The sequence below is a fragment of the Glandiceps talaboti genome, chromosome 18, assembly GCF_964340395.1.
Source record: "Glandiceps talaboti chromosome 18, keGlaTala1.1, whole genome shotgun sequence".
NCBI lineage: Eukaryota > Metazoa > Hemichordata > Enteropneusta > Spengelidae > Glandiceps > Glandiceps talaboti.
This window is the reverse complement of record NC_135566.1, coordinates 21,282,155-21,289,350: the sequence shown is the minus strand read 5'-3', so window position 1 is coordinate 21,289,350 and position 7,196 is coordinate 21,282,155.

Here is a 7,196-nt window from a genome sequence, read left to right as displayed (position 1 = left end):
GGAGGATTATTAGCACAACTGAACTGAGGTTCAGTAGTGCTATAGGGATCGCCCGGCGTCTGTCTGTCTGTCTCTGTGTGGATGTGTGTGTGTGTGTGTGTGTGTGTGTGTGTGTGTGTAAACAACTTAAAGTCAAAAACCGCTGAACCGATTGCCATGATATTTGTTGGGTCCATTACCTTGGGTGTCTAGTTGGGAAATTGTTCAAGTCAAAATGATCGCATCACAGGTGTGTGATTTGGGTCAAAAAATGTGATTTTTGGTCAAAAAACTTAAACTCAGAAACTACTGGGCAGATTGGTGCGAAATTTGGTGGGAACATTCTTAAGGGGGTGTAAAGTAAGATTTGTTCATGACGGGATGATTCCATCAGTGATATGCAAATTAGGGCTAAAAATGTGTCTTTTTGGTTAAAAATCTATAATTCCAAAACTACTGAGCAGATTGGGCTGAAATTTAATGGGAATGTATCTAGGGATGTATGGACAAAGAAATATTAAGCATACCATGATTCCATGAGTGATATGCAAATTAGGTGTAAAAATGTTCATTTTTGGTCAAAAACTTATATCTCAAAAAGTACTTGGTCACCGAGTCTGAAACTTGGTGAGATGTTTCTGAGTGTTATTTTTCAAAACATTTTGACAAAATTGGCCCAAGCGACCATGACCACGCCCTTAGCAACAACCAAATGGCAGTATATTTTTGTCAAATAACATCATATGGTAGGCAAATGAGTAAACATTCAAAAAATGTATGCAAATACCGTAGCAACCATGACCACGCCCATATCAACAGCCAAACGGTCGTGTATTTCACAAAGATAACAGGGATTAATAGACAATTGAATAAACGTTCAAAAAATGTATGTAAATTTGCCTAGCAACAAGACCACGCCCATAGCAACAGCCAAATAATCACATATATTGCAAAGATAACAGGAATAGAAGACAAATGAATAAACATTCAAAAAATGTATGCAAGTGTGCCTAGCAACAAGACCACGCCCATAGCAACAGCCAAATGATAGCATATATCGTAAAGATAGCAACATGATTGGATAGGCAACTGGATAGTCATTCACCAAATGAACACTTATTGTTAGCATGGACTACCATATGGATAAACATTTTTAAAAACTGTACTGTTGTGCTACAACGCCATTGGCGGTATTTTTTTCTATTTTGTGGACCAACTTTTTCAATCACTGGCAATTGTTTGTCATACCTAAATTGCAATACTTATCTCAACTGGGTCCTTTAGTCCTTGATAATCAAAAGTGAGTAAAAGTTTAAAATTGCAGTAGAATTATTTTCTATTAATTTTTATTTATGTCAGTTTTTGATATGATAGATTTTATACTGCCATGCTATATATCATTTTGACAAAGTATTGTAGTGTTGGCATTTCAATAAAAATGTCCTGTTTGAAATACAAGTTGTTTCTCTATATACATTGTATAACTGGTGTATGGATAACAGTATTTGAAACCCAAAGTATTGAACAAATCATACTGTGTCACATTGAAATGGTTGTTGAATTCTTGGAGTTACCAAATAAATTGTGCTGTTTGAACTTATGCTTTACCAACCTATTATATTAAATTCACTGCTGGAACAGGAAGATGCATATTTAAACAATTCAGGACAGAAAGTAGTCTGTAAGGTGTTGCTGTCTTTTCCTTGCTGTGTCACACTGAACAAGACGCCACACCTCGCCACAGCTGTGTCACACTGGTCTAGAAGCCACACCTCACCACAGCTGTGTCACACTGGTCTAGAAGCCACACCTCGCCACAGCTTTGTCACACTTGTCTAGAAGCCACACCTCGCCACACACAATGTGTACAAAATATTAGCATACATTTGAATACCATAGAAGACACACATATAAATTAGAGTGAGGTTGCATTTCCATGATGACACCTAATTGTGGATTTATCATGTGAGCTGATGGCACGATTTAAATGTCTTTTTATGTATTCCCCAATAAAGGTCTTTACAGGAATGCCATTTGTGAGGCCAGTGTGACACATTTATTATCATTGTAGATGATGAAGAACAGTAAAATTCAAATTCAAAATATCAGTTTGGATAGCAAATAGAGTGGTAGCACTAAAGGTCGGCTAGGAATGGCATTGTGCACATCAAAACCCATATTCCAATGTAACAAGATGTGTGCTATATATACAGGTAGGCTAGGAATGGCATTGCGCACATCAAAACCTTGTAACAAGATGTGTGTTATACTTCTTTGAGTTCATATGTAACTTGATAACCCTAGACCGTAACTAGCTATGAGTTCAATGACTTCAACTTTCATACAACTCTTGCATACAGTATTCACTTATAGTCTGATCATATTCCATTAAATCTACTCTACATGAATTCTACACCTTCTTGTAAAGGTGTAAATATCAAAGCTGCACCAATTAACCTGTGTGTATTCACTGCAGCTATGGATCTGACTCCACTACATTTGTTCTTAGAAAAAGAACTGTAACAGTATTGGAGTCGACGATCTAGTGAGTAGACAGGCTAAATATATAGACACATATATTTCATACATAGAAAATAGAAACAAAGAACTATTGATATTTATTTTATTTCCACTGTTTCATATATTGTCTATAGGATATATTACTAAAAAGATTGTATGTATTGATTAGTTATAATATACAGTCAGTCAATCTAGAAAATAGTAAAAATTATGAAATACAAAATTAATATGAGATATAAGATGGTTACATTAAAGAGGCCAATACATGTAATGTATTACCATGGTAACAAGTGATCATTAAAGTATTGGTTCTAATACACTAGTGACTAGCTGCAAATATACAGTAAAATAAATGGCTATTATACAGAAGGTACCAAAACTTGTGTGATGTACTTGTTAAAGGCAGTGTGCATAACCCATCACTATTTTACTGTGCAATTTCAAGGAAATCAATTCAATAGAATACCTATAGTATAGCATGTTATTTGTATATGACATCACACAGAGTGCCAGCAATTTAAATATAGGTTCTCATAGTTTGGTTTAATACATTCCCTACACTAATTAATTCATCACTGTGGCCATGCCTACACTAATTAATTCATCACTGTGGCCATGCCTACACTAATTAATTCATCACTGTGGCCATGCCTACACTAATTAATTCATCACTGTGGCCATGCCTACACTAATTAATTCATCACTGTGGCCATGCCTACACTAATTAATTCATCACTGTGGCCATGCCTACACTAATTAATTCATCACTGTGGCCATGCCTACACTAATTAATTCATCACTGTGGCCATGCCTACACTAATTAATTCATCACTGTGGCCATGCCTACACTAATTAATTCATCACTGTGGCCATACTTTAGTCACTTAATTAGTGACTGACTGACAGGAATGGAAACAATGTCTATACTCCAAAATATCAAATATCAGTCTGTGTATAATGGAGCCATTGGTACAGTACGTACAGTGTGATTGTTTTCAACCCTTGGTCACAGAAATCAAGACACATTTCTTAAATAACTTTGTAAGCATGCAAGCACAGTTTAGCTTGATAATACCACAATAAAATGTCTGTTGATAAATTGTTTTCATATCTAACATTTTAACAAAAATTGCCCTCGGTAGTGATTTAATTTTAATGTTGAAAAGTGTGAGACTATCTTTGATATAGTCCTGTATTTTATTGTCTTATAGGACATACACAGTACCATAAAAAGCATTATATACATATGTCGAGATCAATCATGCTTGATGATGTTTAACGCAAAATATTACTTATGATATGGGACATTAAACATCAAGGTATTCACGTTAAACATCACCAAAAACGGCGGTCAATGTTCGACGCTGGTGTTATCGCCAAATTTAGCCATCTTTCAAAACAGAAATTCTGACGAAAATATCCATACCCTAATGATACTATTTATGATCATACATTAAATTACAAGTTGACAATCACACTGTACTGTAAGTACATTCATTTCACAAAGGTATCACCAACTGTAGACCACCTACTGTGTTTACACTACACTACCACACTAAACATACTGGAAGTTACGATTGCGATCACAGCCGACCATCTAGTTTTATTAACATATCATAAGCACTTTCTGAAATTTTTAGAGAACCTATACTACTACCGGAGTTGTATTTCAAAATAATTATGACAATATTAGCATACTGAATTGATGCCATTCAGTCTGTGATGATATTGACATTGTTTACATGAATACACAGTGTTGTGTTATACCTTAAACTCGTCAGCTGAAGTTTGTTGAAATTTCGAGGTTTTTTTTAAATATATGTACTGTTTCATTAACCTTTGCATTGACATTTACTCATGTAACTATTGTGGTGTCAACACAGGAATTTAGGACTGATGTGTCAGTGGTGTCCGATACGGAGCCACTATGATGATTTGTTCCATTGACTCTGGTGATGTCAGATTATTACTCTGTATATGACATTTTACTCCAAAATCTGATGAAAACTGACGATTACCCAAAACAGGTTGACATGGTCAACAAAACGTGCATGTGAACATCAACTGAAAATAGAGTCGCGCTATGCACGAAGCCCTGCAGTCCTCAGCCGTGCACTTTTTTTTCTTGTATTTTCATTGGATTCCAGGGCATAGGCATATGATAAATCAGCTATTACCCGATATCACGCCTTCATTCGCCATATCACCGTTCATGACACTTCGGCAACATGACATTCATCTGACGACTCATGTCATGATGCCAAAATGGCACTCACAGACGATGCGATGAACGAAGAGGTGATATTGGGTAATAACCTCATAATATTGTTTATAGCAAGTTTATTTTTACCATATACAGTAAATATCTATGAAAATTCTTCAAAATTTTTTAAAAATAAACCCTTGTACTATATAGACCCTGTAGCTTCAGAATGAAAATTTAGTTATGTGTGTGTGTGTGTGTGTGTGTGTGTGTGTGTGTGTGTGTGTACGTACTCTTTTATACTATAAAACAAGTTTGACATAGCAAGTATGGCATGTAATCAATATTGCTCCTTTACAATTATATTATGGTTCTGTATAAAGAGCCATTCTACATTCTTCCCAACCTCTGTTTATTAGTTTTACATGTATAACACAGTTTATCAATTAATTCTCATATGGCTATTGCATGTCGAATTTCTTTGTAAAAATACTCCTCACATACCTGTCAATTACTTTATAATGTACTTTTTTTAGCTCCGCTGTCAGCGAAAGCTGAAAGCGTAGCTTTAGGTATAGGTGGGTATTGAGGTATAGAGAGTAGAGTGAATCATAGGTGTCCGTCAAACTTTTATATTTTTACTATCTACTCCGGAAGTGACAGTCGGAATTCTTCGATATTTGGTGTGCATGTTCCCTGGGGGGAGGCTATTCAGATTTGTTCATGCCAAGTTGATTTGTGCCATTTTCAATTTTTTATGATTTTTTTTCATAAAATGTCATTTTCATCAACTCCTTGAAAACCTCTTATTAGATTGCTTTGATATCTGGCGTGTTGATGCGCAGGGGGTAGCTTACTCAGATTTGTTAATTTCAAGTCAGCACATCCTCATTTTTATTTTTTATGATTTTTTTTTTGTAATTTGAAAAAAAAATGAATATGTTAATGAGCATAATGACCGACGCCATATTGGAAATCAGTCGACGAGACTTTAAGTAAACTGCCACTTTTCAAAAGACACTATTGACGTCAAACAAGCAATGTAATATGTGCTATGGTCATAATTCTACGCATTGGGCGCCCAAATGACAAGCGTTTGTTCGAAACAGGGTTGTAAACTTCAAATCAGTCCGCAACATCCTCATTTGCATACTCTATCCTGATTCGACCAGAAGCTGAAGGTGACCTCATTTGACCGAGCGATTTTCCACAGCAAGTATCTTGAGTATCAACACAGGACGTTCTTGGTACTCACTAAAATCACACTTCAGACCCACTATAAAAGTGTGATGTTTTCAGATAACATGTAACTTGTGGTTAATTCTATATTGTCGTGCAATTTGGAATGACAGTGAACCAGAATTCAGACAACTTGCGTAAGGAAGGGCATGCCAGACATGCGGTTGAAGTTATGGCCGACAGTTCACATGTAAAGTTAAACGACATGAACGTGTCTTGCCTTTCCAAAATGCAAATATTTGGCAAGTAAAAATAATTAAAATAATTACAACTTTAATTTGGCTTCAGACTTTGCATTATGTTTTGCGTATCTTTCCCCGTTTTACATGTAAATCCGAAAAGGTTCTCTCTCATCGTGTCATCAGTGTCAGTGATCATACCGCGCGGGGCTGCTTTGAGTACGAGCGAAGTGAGGCATGTTGAGGTATTTTGTTGAGAATTATAAATATTGCGAAATGTCAAGTACAAGGTTTAAATACAATGGAATGATGAAAAAAATGGCAGAGTCTGCTGACAGGCGCCGGTCACAAGAAACACTGTGAATTAAAATATCAGACGATGTATGTATTAATCGCCGACAATCTACCCGTATGCACGAGGGACTAACCCGGAAGCAAGTCGTTGCCAGCCATACGTTACAGTGGTAACATCGTCCGAGAAATCGCTGCGTTCAGAGTGTCATTATTCACAGAATTGTTGTTTTCGAGTGAAAACCCGTCTTGAATTGTATAACTCTAACAAATGAAGACATGTCAAGTTATATTTTGAAAGTTGTATCGCTAGTTTGAGACGATTTTCTCACGTACTATAGTACTATCGAGGCTTACTTGGAAGTAGCAGGACCTTACTCCAGTTCATCGGGAAGTTTAGCCAGTCCGATAATTCTTTCTGGTTTAGTTTACAACACTTTTGATCAATCACGCAGATTTTGTTGTTGTGATGAAAAGAAATAAAAAAAAAGATCATTTCAACCATTTCGTTGTGTTTTCTTTGTGAAAGGTAACCGAACATGAACGAGTGTTACCACTGTAACGTATGGCTGAGAATGACTCTCTTCCGGGTACTTGAGATTGTCGCCGTACGGAAACTAAGATGGCGATTAATACATTTCTTCCCTATATATATCTACCACAACTAGTACAAGTTGAATGTTGTTGACTTTGTAAATTTGTTAGAAAATTGAAATTCAAATTGCCTCAAAATTATTTTAGATCCCTAGTTTATTTCATTCATCATTAAAATTTTCCAGGGTTAC